At 42.5% G+C, this 14,589-nt stretch overlaps 1 pseudogene; it reads right to left on the bottom strand.

Moving 5' to 3' along the window:
• Nucleotides 1-502: 502 nt before the first annotated feature.
• On the bottom strand, nt 503-975 carry LOC114692564 (annotated as a pseudogene).
• Between the last annotated feature and the right edge of the window lie 13,614 nt (nt 976-14,589).

Raw genomic sequence — 14,589 nt, forward strand, 5'->3', positions numbered from 1 at the left:
GTGATTATTTGGGAGCTAGGTGGTGGCCCTCAAAAGAGTCAAAGAGGAAGAAAGAAAGAAAGAAAGAAAGAAAGAAAGAAAGAAAGAAAGAAAGAAAGAAAGAAAGAAAGAAAGAAAGAAAGAGAAAGAGAGAGAAAGAAAGAAAGAGAGATAAGGAAGAAAGAAAGAAAGAAGGAAGGAAGGAAAGAAAGAAAGAAAGAAAGAAAGAAAGAAAGAAAGAAAGAAAGAAAGAAAGAAAGAAAGAAAGAAAGAAAGAAAAGCAACTTGGTCTGCTTCAACCCAAGAGGAATCAGAAGCCATTTGGGAAGGCCAGATCCACTAGGGATGAAGGCAGGAGGATGGCCCAGGGGGTTGGGGGGGCATTTGGCAACAGGGGTGAAGGATTACTCTCCCCATGCTGGGATCTCCCCAGTCCCTCTGGTCTGGCAGGAAAGGGGCAGCCAGCAACACCAGAGAGCATGTCTGGGGCTGTTAGATGTTCCAGGCAGGGGCTGGAGGCAGCTCATAAAGATTTGCCCTCCAGGAAATGGAGGGCACCTAGTTTTTCTGCCAGGGTGCTGCAGTCCTTGACCTCCTCATAGCAGTTTGCTTGTGAATCATGCCTAATTCCTGGCAGCTTCTTCTTGGAGCTGACATAGTTCACTTTGCTCTTAAGGGATGCACACTCAGGGGTCCTGATGATGAGCACCAGGTCCTCCTTCTTGCTCTCCTTGGTCTGGTTGGTTGCATCGTAGAGCGCATAGTGGCTGGCAGCATCTTGACAAAAGTGGTGTAAGGGTGGTCCACAGCCTGCCTCACATCTCCTACCAGGAGGTCCTTGACCTCCTCCAAGATGATGTTCTTCTTGTCCTCACTCAGGCAGAAGAGCACTACCTTCTTGTATTTTTTCACTTTTCCTGGCATTGAGGACTTGTGCAGTTTCGTGTCCTTAAACTCCTTGATGACACCAGCAGAGACAGCCACAGCAGAGGCCATGTTTCCAGAAGCAAAAGGGAGACAAGGAGAGCTATGAGAGAACCGAGCCTCAGCAGCTGCTGCGGGCAGCTGATTGAACCTAAAATGGAAATTTCTGTGTGAATACATAACAATACAGGGAACGTGGCTACACGCTGGGCAAGAGAAAGATGTGTGGTACAGAAATTGGACCAATACTTAGATGATCATGAATTGAACATCTACTCTGAATATCTTAATGTCAGGGGCAGTGTAAAAATAGAAGAGTCATCATCACACAGACCAGGGAGGGTTTCAAAAAGAACGAAAGCTAAAAGGACCCCTCACAGTGGAGAGATGTCTGCCTGGAGCCTGGGAATGGTTAAAATGAAAGAGAAAGAGGATTGGTAGAAGGATAAGACAGGCGTGTGCAGAGCAGAGAGGTGTGGGCAAAATGAAGGACATATGAAGGAAGGGGGAAAAAGCCCATTACAGGCTTCTGGATCAGATAAGGGTCCCCATCCTAACCTCTCCCAACCCCCACAGCCTGGCATAGATAGAAGAGACCCAGCAGAAAGCTGCAAGATTATACAGGATTATAAATTGTCCACATGGTCACATGTCAAATGAAAAGGACAGAGTTCTAATCTGTGTTAAGAACCATCTCTCATTTATTCCAGATTTTTCACACCATAATTCTAAAGGTAAAGTAGGAGCAGGCGTAGGTGGGTAGAGATCTTCAGAAAATGGCCGGTGGAGGAAGGAAAGGTCTGCTACAATCTCCAGAGGATAAACAGGAAAGGCAGAAACAGGTATCAGAAGGGGCTGGCGATGCTGAAATATCCCCAGCTTTAACAACAACATAAAATGGGGGACTTCACAAAGGAGAGAAAGTCTTGAGTCCATCCCAGAGGGACTGGCACCATTTGGGGAGCTTTCTACTCTCAGTGACAGGAACCCACCACAGCAGATGGCAGAAGCCACAGCTTTAGACAGAGGCTCAGAAAAGGCTGGACTTGCACTTTCAGTAACAGACGCTGTAAAGAGCAGAAAAGGCGTCGGAGTACCAGCACCAACAAGAGGAGTTGCTGCCCTTGCTCCACTTGAGGGGAACGGCTACCATTTGAAAAAAGATCCCTGCTGAGTCAGAGGCTTGACAGCCACAGGCCCTCTGTGAACTACATGTTAGGGAAGCCTCACTGCATGTATCATGGGACTATATATACTCTGAAACCTGGGCAGATTAACACCTGCAGTTGAAAGGGAAGATGTTCATAATCAGAACCATATTGCATTCAGCAAGATGGAACCCTGATTGGAGCCAGAGTCTCCAGGAAAACAGACTCGGGATTCAAGTGGTATACAGAACCTCAAGGCAGGATTGCACAGGAACAGGTTCACCATTCAAAACCTGACCTGTGAAGATGGGACCAGCATCTATGGCCCAGTTTTTCAAAGAGCTCCTTGAGGGAGAGGCAGGTATAGACAATCAGCCTTTGAAGGACTTTTCCGAGTTGTGAGCAACATCTGAAACCCAGCCTCACACAGGAGCTCTCTGGGTGTGACAGGCATCTGCAAGACCAGGAAATAACTGTGGCCCCTCTAGTCTTGTTTAGTTTTGTTTAATACTCACTACCAATTAAAAACAACAAACAAATAAACAAACAAAACCCACTTTGTCCTGCTCTGTTCTTGTCCTCTCCCTGCCCCTCTCCTCTTTCTCTTTCCATCTTCCTATGTACAAGCTTTCCCAGGGCTCTTGTGTCTAGGTGCTCTGAGAGCTGTGGCTGATTGAAGTTACCTGATTGTATTTCTTTTCCTTAGTCTTTTATTTAGACTTTGAGCCCAAACTGCCTCATCTCCTGCCTCTGTCCCCATCACCCCCTCATATGTTCACTGTAGACTGTTCCCAAATAACCATCAGTTCCCAGATAACTAACCTGGAGGCTTAATATTAATTATAAATGTTCAGCCTATAGCTCAGGCTTATTACTAACTAGCTCTTACAACTTCAGTTAACCCATTTATGTTCATCTACATTTTGCCACTTGGCATTACCTCTCTTTCATCTTGTACCTCTTGTTTCCTCTCTGTGTCTTGCTGACAACTCCTCTGACTCTACCTTTCTTCCCAGTGTCCTTGTCTGGTTTTCCTGCCTAATCTTATCTTGTTGAGCTATTGGCCAGTCAGCTTCTAAAGATTAAACCAATCACAGCATGATTTACACAGTGTACCAAAGGAAGGATTATTCCACAGCAGTTCACACATCTCTTCCCCTGTTTTTTCTCTAGCTCATTATTAATTACTTGCTTTCTATATTCGTTTCCTTTCCACTCAGTTGTAGTAACTAATACATCAGTAAACACACACAGTGCTCCTCTATTTCTTAATGTGGTTGATGCTTACGTGCTGATTATTTTTTCACATGAGTACTAATACCCTTTGATAATGATTGTTTTTGATGACAGTATTCTACTCTCAGAGGAATATTGAGGATAAAGTCTGGTGCCCCCAAACAGCAGCTTTGCAGGGGAAAATGACATCTTAACCCTACTACATCCTAGTCCCTGTTGAACACTGCATACACTGCCACTAAAAAAAAAAAAAAAAAAAAAAAAAAAAAAAAAAAAAAAAAAAAAGGATGATTTTTGTTTGTTTGATTGGTTGGTTTTCTTGTCCTTTTTGTTTTAAATTCAACCAGTGTCTCAACTCCAACCTGCCTAAGGGGCCTGGCAGGAATCATGACCTTCACCCAGACTCTTCCTCCCTTTGCAACTCACTAGACCACAGACCCCTTCCTGTAGGGACCCTATAGCCAGCCCATTGGCACAGAGACATGAGTAACCTTCTTGTGCTCCCTGGCACAACCCCTTCTGACTCCAGTCACCCCACACCTGCTTATGTCAGATTCACACTCCAGGCCCAGTAGGGTGCACATAACCTCTGACCCAGCCTAGTGGGTCTGCCTGATCCTGCCCTGCCTGCACACTTTCTAATTCCCAGACCTACACTAGGTGCCACAAACAGAGCCCAAGCCCCAACTGGTGAGCACTGTCTGTGCCCTTCCCAACCTCCTGGCACCAGCCCAGCCTTCTCTGTTCATACCAGTCACACAATCAACGTAAGAGTCTGCTTGCCCATGTCTCATCATAATGATAGTATGAAAGGTCAAGCAGTATACTTCCCCCAAGCCACCATTCCTATAGAAATGTTCTCTAAAGAGAATCATCTAAATGAACCATGGAGTACAACATTTAAAAGGGTAACCTTAAACATCATCAAAGAAGTCAAGGACTTTTTTTTTCTTTTGGTTTTTTTGAGACAGGGTTTCTCTGCCACTTTGGGGCCTGTCCTGGAACTCACTCTGTAGACCAGACTGGCTTCGAATTCACAGAGATCCACCTGGCTCTGATTCCCAAGTGCTGGAATTAAAGATATGTGCCACCACTGCCTGCCAGGCTAGAAGTCAACGAGTTTTAAGAGGACACAAACAGACATCTCAGTGAATTTAAAGAGAGAATGAACTCAAAGACAATAAACACATAACTGATGCCCAAGGAAACACAAACACAAGGCTGAATGATAGGACAAAACAACACAGACCTAGAAAAGCAAATCCAATGAAGAGACAGACACACTGAAAAGAACTCAAACTGAAAGGAAGATGGAGTTGAAAAATTCAGTAACCCAACTAGAAAACTGAAATAAAAGCCTTCCAAGGAGAAAGGATGAAATAGAAGAGAGAGCAGGAGACTCCAGGACAAAGCAGAGGAAATAGGCCAAACAAGCAAAGAATATGAAAATTTTAAAAGGACACAGGAAAGGAACATGCAGGAAATGAGTGATACCATGAAAAGGCCAAATCTCCAAAACAGAAGGATGGATGAGGGAAATGAACCCCAAGGCAATGGCATAGACCAGATCTTCAACAAGATCACAGAACTTAACTTCCCCCAAACTAATGAAAGACACAGCCATACAGATAGATATAAGAAACACATAGAACACCAAATAGACAAGACCAGAAAAAATTCTCCCCATGACAGATAGTTAAAACACTAAATATACAGAACAAATAAAGAGCATTGAAATCCACAAGAGGGGGAAAAAGTCCTATATAAAATATAACCCATCAGAATAACAAAGATGAAATTTAAGAAAGAATGGAATTGTGAGATCTATGGAACACAGATGAAAAGACAAAATATATGAACCATGGAAATAGCAAAGAAGCAAAATAAAATTTCTTGCTAAAGGAACAGAAAACACTTTCAATAAAATTATAGCAGAAAACTTCTCAAATCTTGAAAAAGAGATGCCCATGTAGGTATATGAAGCATTTATAACATCAAACAAACAAAATTAAAATTATCTTCCACATTCATTATATTATAGTTAAAACACTAAATACATAGAACACATAAATTAAGTTAGAAGCTTCCAGAAACATTAAGCTGTACACAAAGGTGGGTTCATCAAAATAAGAGATTTCTAGACAGAAAAAAAAAAAAAATTAAAAGTCAGGAGGGCTTGTGGTGATGTATTTTGTGTCCTAAAAGATAATAACTGCCCACCTAGACTAAGGTACTCAGAAAAACTGTCGCAATTGAAGGAGAAAGAAAATTTTTCCACAGTAAGAGCAGACTAAAGGATTTCATGACCACTGTGGTAGTTTGAATGTAATTAGCCTCCATGAGCTCATAGGGAGTGGCACCATTAGGAGGCGTGGCCTTGTTGGAGTGGGTGTGGCCTTGTTGGAGGCAGTGTGTCACTGTGGGGGTGGGCTTTGAGGTTTCCTATGCTCAAGCTACACTTAGTTCAGACCACTTCCTGTTGCCTGAAGGTCAAGATGCAGGACTTTCAGCTCCTTCTCCAGCACCATGTCTGCCCGTATACTGCCATGTCACACCATGATGACAATGGATTAAACCTTTGAAAATGTCAGCCACCCCAGTTAAATGTTTTTCCTCTATAAGCGCTTATAAGTCATGATGTCTCTTCGCGGCAACAGAAACCCTAACTGAGACAACCACTGTGCCCGGTCTAACGGAGGACACTGGGAGGAATTGTTTAGGCTGAGGAGAAAGATCAGTACATCTATGAGGCTACAGAGGAGGAGAAACCATGCTAGAACAGCAGCTGAGCAAATGCGGAAAAACACACTGAGCACTACAGGAGTAACCAAGGACAGAAATTAATGCATCTCAGCAGAAGTGTGAGGCTTGATTACTCATCCTTTTGATGCTTTGGTCGCCATATGCTGCATCATACAGGTGTCTATGTAGAGCGTCTTTCTCATGACTGCATGGTCTACTGACTACTTCTAGCGTTTTCATTATGATACAGTCCAATTTTATTTATTTATTTATTTATTTTGCTTTTTTTTTTTTTTTTTTTCTTCCGAGACAGGGTTTCTCTGTGTAGCTTTGCGCCTTTCCTGGGACTCACTTGGTAGTCCAGGCTGGCCTCGAACTCACAGAGATCCGCCTGGCTCTGCCTCCCAAGTGCTGGGATTAAAGGCGTGCGCCACCACCGCCCGGCATTTATTTTGCTTTTTTGAGACAGGGTTTCTCTGTGTAGCTTTGCGCCTTTCCTGGAGCTCACTTGGTAGTCCAGGCTGGCCTCGAACTCACAGAGATCCACCTGGCTCTGCCTCCCGAGTGCTGGGATTAAAGGCGAGCGCCACCACCGCCCAGCTGATACAGTCAAATTTTAAAGACGGCAACTTATTCTGAATGCATTTCCCTTAGTCTCGCTTTTTAGCCTGTCACAAAGCCCTCTCTGTGGTCATTTAGGACACTTAAATATTTGTGAGCCTCACCATAATAGTCTGGTTCAGTGTTCCTCTATCACCAAATACATGAAAACCAAACCAACCACGATCTTCCATGGAGGAGTTCATAAAATCTAGCCCGAGAATGACAGTCAGCAATCTAGGCAAGCCATGTCCTAGACCTTTTGTTTTATATATATTTTTTTTCCAGAATTCTGGCTTGATGCTAACAGAGAGACTGCATGAAATGAAAGCAGGAAGAGGTCAGTTAGTCTCTGGGAGAAGAGAACTCAGACTACTGCCCACATGACTTCGATACACCGAGTTGCCTAAATAGGCCATTGTCAGCTAGGATCATATGGCTGATAAAAATCACGGGCTTCCTGAAGTATGCACACTCAGCCCTTTGGAGTCATGGCTAAACAGGCCTGCAAAGATAGTTCTTGTGTTTTCTTATGAATTTCAAATGCAATGGCACCAATTGTCAACACATATCTTTGCCTCCCAAGTGAAGTCTTTGCATTTTTCACTGTGATAAAGGGATTTAAACTTTGTGTAAGAATTCCCCTTATTTTACCTGCTTTCTGTTCAGTTTTTTTCATACTTAGGAGGAATTATTAACTACGTTTTTGAAAGGAAATAACTCTAGCTTTAGGATCAGAAATGGTTCTGAAAGGATAAACGATGCTCAGAGAATTAGGATGATTACTCCGTGTCCCTCAGCCAGTGAGAAGACTCAGCATCAGAGTTCTGTTCCTTTCGTTCCAGGCAGCACAGATGCGAGGGAATTACAGTTTTCGCTCTCTCTGGACTCTCCAGCACCCCAAGGTCATAAAATATGCTCACCGCACTGCATTGCCCCTTTAGAATTGTCTACTTCCTTTCTAAAACTTCATGGCCTGCTCAGAATGCAACTTGTTTAAGCTATTCCATCAATGCATCAAAACCACAACTTCTCACGTAACCACACCTTCAAAGCACAGGCACAACAAAAGCAAAATATGCGTTGTTACTCCCCTCCCCCAGTCTACATAAGTTCTGCTCTTCAACACATGTCCAAATCAGAAGGAAGAAGAAATGCGTTACATAAGATAAAATCCGGTAGGGTGCCATGGTGGAGGTGTGATAGAAGAAGGAAGAATGATCTGAGATTGGTTTGTGGAAACTTTTCCTTGAATTGCTAGCTGTGATCTGAAGAGTGAATAGGAGTCTGTTGGGGTTAGGCCTGGGTGGGGGAAGCCTCATTGTCAAAATAGCCAAGCTTGCCTTTAATTTATTCCATCATAAGCCTAGGGACAAGGTGTACACAGAACTAGGCTTAGACGGGGAAAGCGTCATTGTCACGATAGCCAGTGCTGAACAGTCCAAGAAAATCAAGCAGGTAGAATGGTGGGAACGAGGAGGATTCCTTCGCACACTCTCCCAGATGTGGGATTAGACAACCCACATCGCTGTATCTAATAGAAGAGAACATCCATTGAGGTTTGTCCCCTCTGCCCCCCCCCTTTCTTTGCTTTTAAGGTTCCATGGCAGTTCATCTTCAGATTGTTGATGGAAGGATTGGTGTGGTCTCATTAGACAACGTGTGTGTATTTGTGGCAGCCCTTAGAATAAGGAGGAACAAAAATGAAGTGTTAAGAAAGAGGCACAGTGCAGCCCAGATAGCAGCTGTCCTAATGGGCAGCTGGGGCTGACAAGGGGATTCTGAACCTGGGTTTAGATAACTCAAAATAATCATATCTAGATCAATAGCCCAGTATATTCCAGGGCTGGTATTCTACAAGGTCTTACTTGAGGGACACTATTTAAGTGGTCCAAAATCAAAAGCCTTGGGCAACTAAATACAGCTTACAATTTGGAGGCGACCCACCTGGACAGACTGTCTCCAACCATGTAAATGGTTCTCAACCTGCGAATTGTGATCCCCTTTGAGAAGGCTTGAATAACCCTTATATTTATTTTATCGCCCAAGACTATCAGAAACATTAGATATTTACATTATAATTCATAACAATAGCAACATTACTGTTATGAAGTAGCAATGAAATAATTTTATGGTTGGGGGGCGGTCACCACAACATGAAGAACTGTATTAAATGGTTGCAGCATTAGGAAGGTTGAGAACCACTGGCCCAGGGGATCGAACTCAGGTTGTCAGGACTGGCAACAAGGGGCTTTACCGACTGAGTGATCTCACTGAACCCAAGTCTATAACAACTCCTAAAAGCAAAGTAGTAGAAGTGAGAATATGGCCCTTACTGAAGCACCAGCTTTTGTTAGGTAATGAAAACGTATGAAACTAAACTGGGTGTGGTAGCACACATCTGAGATCCAGCACTTGGGACATGGAGGCAAGAGGATCCAGCTTAGGGCCAGCTCGAAATGTATAGCAAAGCAGATACTTTGAAAAGTGAGTTACTGAGCATATTTCACTGACTTTTAGAAATACATGTTTTTGACATAGTATAAAATTTGTGAAAACAGTTAAACACAGAAGAACATTGGGAAATATTATGAGGCCATGTTCTCCATTCTCTTAAGCATCAAGAGTTCCATCTTGTTACCTCTTACAAATTCCTGTGGTGTTATGGCTTACTGTAATGTCATGAAAAATTATGTTTTCATCTTTAAGTTATTCATTAATTCTGCAAAAGCAGAAAAAAGGACCAACCAGTCACAACTGGAGATGTTTATGGAGATGCCATAGGCACCGAGGCTGACTTTATTGAATTTATCAAAATACTAAAAACAATTTGAAGATTTTCTTTGCTCACAGTCTCTTAGTTATGGAATGACTTCTATGTTCCATAAGTTAGCCACAGGGCTGATTCAGATAGTTTGTGGCTCCAGGCTATGAAGACAGGATAAATGAAGAAAACCATGGGCTTTTGGTTTTTAAAACTGGTTAAGTACTACAGAGTCATACATGAGATTTATCAAGTCTCCTCCTTCTAGTTCTACAAGACAGTTGTGGTTGCATCAAATTAGAGAATTTCCAAATTTCATAAAATGCCCAGCATCATTCTGGTGTGCATTTTGTTTTTGCAATCTCATCCAACACAGGCACTCATTCAGCAGCAGCAGCAGTCTATAGAGTCCTCAGGGTAACCCTGAGAATTTGTAACAGCTACATCCATTCTTGGAAATTATTTTTTCACTATCATTTGCTTTAGGTTGCTATGATAAAACACTAACCACAAGCAACTTGAGGGAAGAAAGATTTATTTCATCACTGCGGGGTGTCCAGACAGGAACTCAAGGCAGGCACTTGACGGCAGGAACCATGCTTACTGGTACGTTCCTCCTGGGAAGACTTGAAGATTTACCAGACAGGGGCCAGGGCTGGGACCTGGGGATGTGGCAAAGAGGAAACCGCCTGTAGGGACACTAGTTGCATGCTCCTTGGCAGCACTATGACTCTCGTGGCCACCGAAAGGTTAAGACTGGAGTGAGCAGGAAGGAGAGAGAAGCTTGTGAATGCAGCCTCGTTTGGCTTGAAGAATGTTGTGGAGAAATAAATGACGCACTGAGTGTTTAGCTGGTTATAGGGATTTAATCCCAAGACATCTTAAAATGGAGTTCACTCCACTGTCACCTATGAGCTAGACACACCTGTCTGCTACAGAGAGGCTTTCCGGAAAGCCAAGTATTTCCAGGGAGATCGCAGCACACTTTGGCTTTTCCTTTCAGCATTTCTGGACTCCAGATCCAAGTGCCTTTTACACAGTTACTGATCAGCCTCTGAGGTAGGCTCTATCTTTCAAATTTTTTTCTTTCCTTTTTCCTCCTTATTTTTTATATTTTACATTTGAAAAATGTTACTTTTTGTGGCTGCCAGATTCCCTAATTTGTTCTAGTGTAGGAAAAACTTGGGAGTCAGAAATTGAGATAAAGACCTGTATAGAGAATGTTCTTACTCTTAGCCACACATTAATGTCACTTACAAGGCCCAGAATACTTAATTTAATTGGTCTTGAATGAGAAGTTCCCTTATTGGTCCCACTGTGCTGGCTACTGTGATTCCAAACCTTAAACACCAACTCCCGTGAGTCCTCAGGAAATAACATCAATATTTTAATGAAATACATATACACTGCCAAGACAAGCATCCATGGGGTGAGCAGTGAGTTCCTTTGATCTTTGCTGGTCTAGCAACGTCTTCTGACAAAACTTTGTCGATTTTTGAGTAAAAACTGTGTGGTTTTTCAAATGAGATGGAAATGGAAAATTACTAGTTACACACACACACACACACACACACACACACACACACACACTTAAACAAGTAACTCTAGGCCGGGCGTTGGTGGCGCACGCCTTTAATCCCAGCACTTGGGAGGCAGAGCCAGGCGGATCTCTGTGAGTTCGAGGCCAGCCTGGGCTACCAAGTGAGCTCCAGGAAAGGCGCAAAGCTACACAGAGAAACCCTGTCTCGAAAAAACAAAACAAAAAAAAACAAAAAAACAAACAAACAAAAAAAAAAACAAGTAACTCTAAACATTAAAAAACATAAATATATAAAAATAAGACATAAAAAAACAGACCAAAACCTGGTAAAAAAAAAAATAAACAAATAAAAGGCTACTTTGGTGTGAAAAAGTCAGGAGCAATCAGATAAACCAGCATTGAAGAAAGAAAAAAAAATCAGTTTTTAGCCTCGGACCACACAAGGACAGGCAAATGCAAACAAGGAGAAAGAAACCAGGGTAGTTCTATTCCACCTCAGTAACTCAGAACGGCAAAGGAGGAAGCGATCGATGGTCTCTGTCTGTGGAGTCTCTTCCATTCTTTCTGCAGGTGGTATCGAAGTGTGGCTCTACCCTTCTCTTCTATCCATTAGGATTAGGCCCTTCAAGATCTGTCTGAGAGATATCACAGGGGGAAGTACTAGAGATTACTGTCAGCCAAGCCAGCCTCTGGCTATCATCCAGAAACATGTTACGTAAGTGAATCTTTAACTCCGGAAAGAGTCCATTCCGGGTCTCAGGTATGTAAACATGGCATGACGAAATTCACTACTGTTTGAAAAAGAGTTTTCAAACATCAATTAGAAAGCCGTATTCTGAACACGCACCTCAACTCTAGGGAAGAAATTAATACAGTTTGGGGTATTCCTGTTCACAAAGTTCCTGTTTTTTATTATGCACCGGTTAGGTAAAATCGAGCAGGTTTTGTGGTTATATTTTATTGCTTTATAATTCAGCAATAAAAAGACGATGGCATTCACCAGGCACTAGAAATGGAGAAATGGACAAAATAAACACAGCTCCCTGTCTCATGAAGCTTAGATCATAAAGGAGACCAGTGTTAACCACAGTGTACACATAGCCGCTGTCACCCGACACCTCGGAGATTTGTGGCTCAGATATAAGAAGCACATATCATTTTTTGAGCAGAAAACTAAGTCATGCCTCTCAACCTTTCACATGATTGTTCTTAATTTGGAGGTTCCATTCTCGAAGCTGATGAAATCAAAACCTGCCTGAAAAAGAAATACGTAATTTTGTGTTTGTATGTTTTCAGTCCCTAACAGCTTACGATTCAGCATCAACTAGCCAGGAGCTTGGGTCATTCAGGTGGAGCTTGCTTCTTTACCGATGATAAGCTAAGACAATGCAGTGTTGTTTAAGGATTTAGGTGAGAAGGGGAAGAAAGACAATCTTGGGGAGCTTGAAAAGGGAGTTTGGAGACCAACGGAGTAATTTTGAGAACACTGACATTTAAATCAGATACTTCCATGTAATAAATATTTGCTGAATATTTCACTAGGCAGCTAGATTCCGTAGATAGGATGACATTGTTTCTCTTCAGACGTTGGTACTTTGTGTGTACAACTGTAGGGTATAGGATACATTTCGGCTCCCATTTCTAATTGGCAATCCTGTGGAAAAAAGTAGTATAATATGTCCAAGTGTAAAATAATCTTGGAGAGTCTCTGTGGAAGCATTGAGGCAAATGCAAATTGTGTCACCTTGTTGGCTTGAGGGCGTCTCAAGGAACAGTTCGAAAGACCCGGAGGCAGGGAAAGTGACTGAGAGTCACAAAGCTTTCTAGCGGCTGAAACTCGACTCTTGTGATAAGCGCCAACCTTCTCTCAAAGGCTGTGAATGGCGGCTGTGGGACAATGAACAAACGAATGTGGAGAGGTACACCCAACACGTCCTTCCAAGGCCCTACACCCTGGCCCCATTGTTCTGAGGATTCGGGGAGAGAAAGTTGCCAGGAATATTGGCTTGTCGGGGAAAGCTACTTTCAGACCTGAAGATGGAAGCTGAGAGAAGAACTCCCAATGGATTTGGATTCTTTCTTTCCTCTTCTTCTTCTTCTTTAAAGCCTCTTCCATTTAAAAATTTATTATTATATTTATTACAAATATCTGACAAGCCACATATATTTTGGTGCTTTATAAAACTGAGAAAATTCTAAGCTACAATCAGAAATCCCCACTGTCCACATGACTGTAGTTGGAGAAAGAACCTCCAAGAAGGTGGTTAAGATTACATGTGGTTGGGACTGGGAAGAAGGTTCAGTAGGTAAGTGGTTTCCACCTAAGCATGGAGATCTGAATTTGAATGCCTCGTACTTGCATCCAAGTCAAGTAAGGCAGTTTTTGCCTATAACCCCAGCGCTGGTGTCGGTTGGGGAGAGTTGAATCCCCAGAGCTTGTTCGGCAGCCAGTATAACCAGCCAACAAGCTCCTGGTTCATTGAGAGATTGTTCCTCAAAAAAGAAGGGATGGATAAACAAATGGTAGATAGATAGATGACAGATGGATAGTGATAGATAGATAGATAGATAGATAGATAGATAGATAGATAGATAGATAGATAAACAGACAGACATTGACCCTCCGGCCTCCATCAGTATATATGCACACACATGACACACAACTTCACACTTTCACATATACAAAGATTAATTACATGAGGTCTTAAGAGAGTGTGTTCATACATCCTTATGGGGAAAGACGTCAGAGATCTCATTCTCTGTCTCTTTGTCTCTCTCCACAACCATAAGTCAAGGAAAGGCCATGAGGACACAGGAAGAAGTGGGCAGCCCGCACCAAACCCCTAGACTCTGCACCTGTGAGGAAACAATCACCATTGCTGGAGCTGTCGTCTTACCATATTCCTTTTTGGCAGCATGAGCGAACTAAGACACAGTTTGGTACCAATAAATGGGGAGCTATTCTAACAGTTATCAAAATAGCAGAAGCAGTCTTGAAAACAGGTAAGGAGGAGAAATGAGGCATGTTTCTAGGTGCGTGCCAGAAACGTGGGCCTTCGAGGAGACCCCAGGCAGAAATGAGATAGCTGCTATTTGAAACTAGAAGAAAGATAATTTGCCTTGTTTCATTTTCTGTTAACAGTAATAAAGTGCCTGAAACCAAAGAATCTTTCCCAAGAAAGAGGACACCAATTGGTTGTCCAATACCAAATGGTCAGCCCTGAAAACATACATACAAGCAATACCAAACAGATTGAGCAAGTTGTGTTTAGGGGAATATATATAATCTCAAAAAGAAAAGAAATAATTAAAAAAAAGAAAAGAAAAAATCCATTTATGTTAGTCACACTTCTTGAGGGGGAAAGTCCAACAGCATAGTACCAGCATCCAGGCCTTCCGGTGACATCATAGCGAAGCAGAAGGCATTGCATGTTAAGTGAGCTGGCTTAGGTTGCCCTTCCTCTTCTTACAAAGCTGTCAATGTCATAAAAGGAGACAGGAGAGTTTGCTGTATACTGAGTGTCTATTTCTCCCACCAATGCCTAAGTCGTAGTCCTAGCTCTCAAGCTGATAGTATCAGAAGGAGGGGACTCATAAGTTCTGGGAGTGGAATCCTCATAAACAGGATTAGTCAGAAAATATTTGTTATTTAAGCT

The sequence above is a fragment of the Peromyscus leucopus genome, chromosome 8a (assembly GCF_004664715.2).
Source record: "Peromyscus leucopus breed LL Stock chromosome 8a, UCI_PerLeu_2.1, whole genome shotgun sequence".
Lineage (NCBI taxonomy): Eukaryota > Metazoa > Chordata > Mammalia > Rodentia > Cricetidae > Peromyscus > Peromyscus leucopus.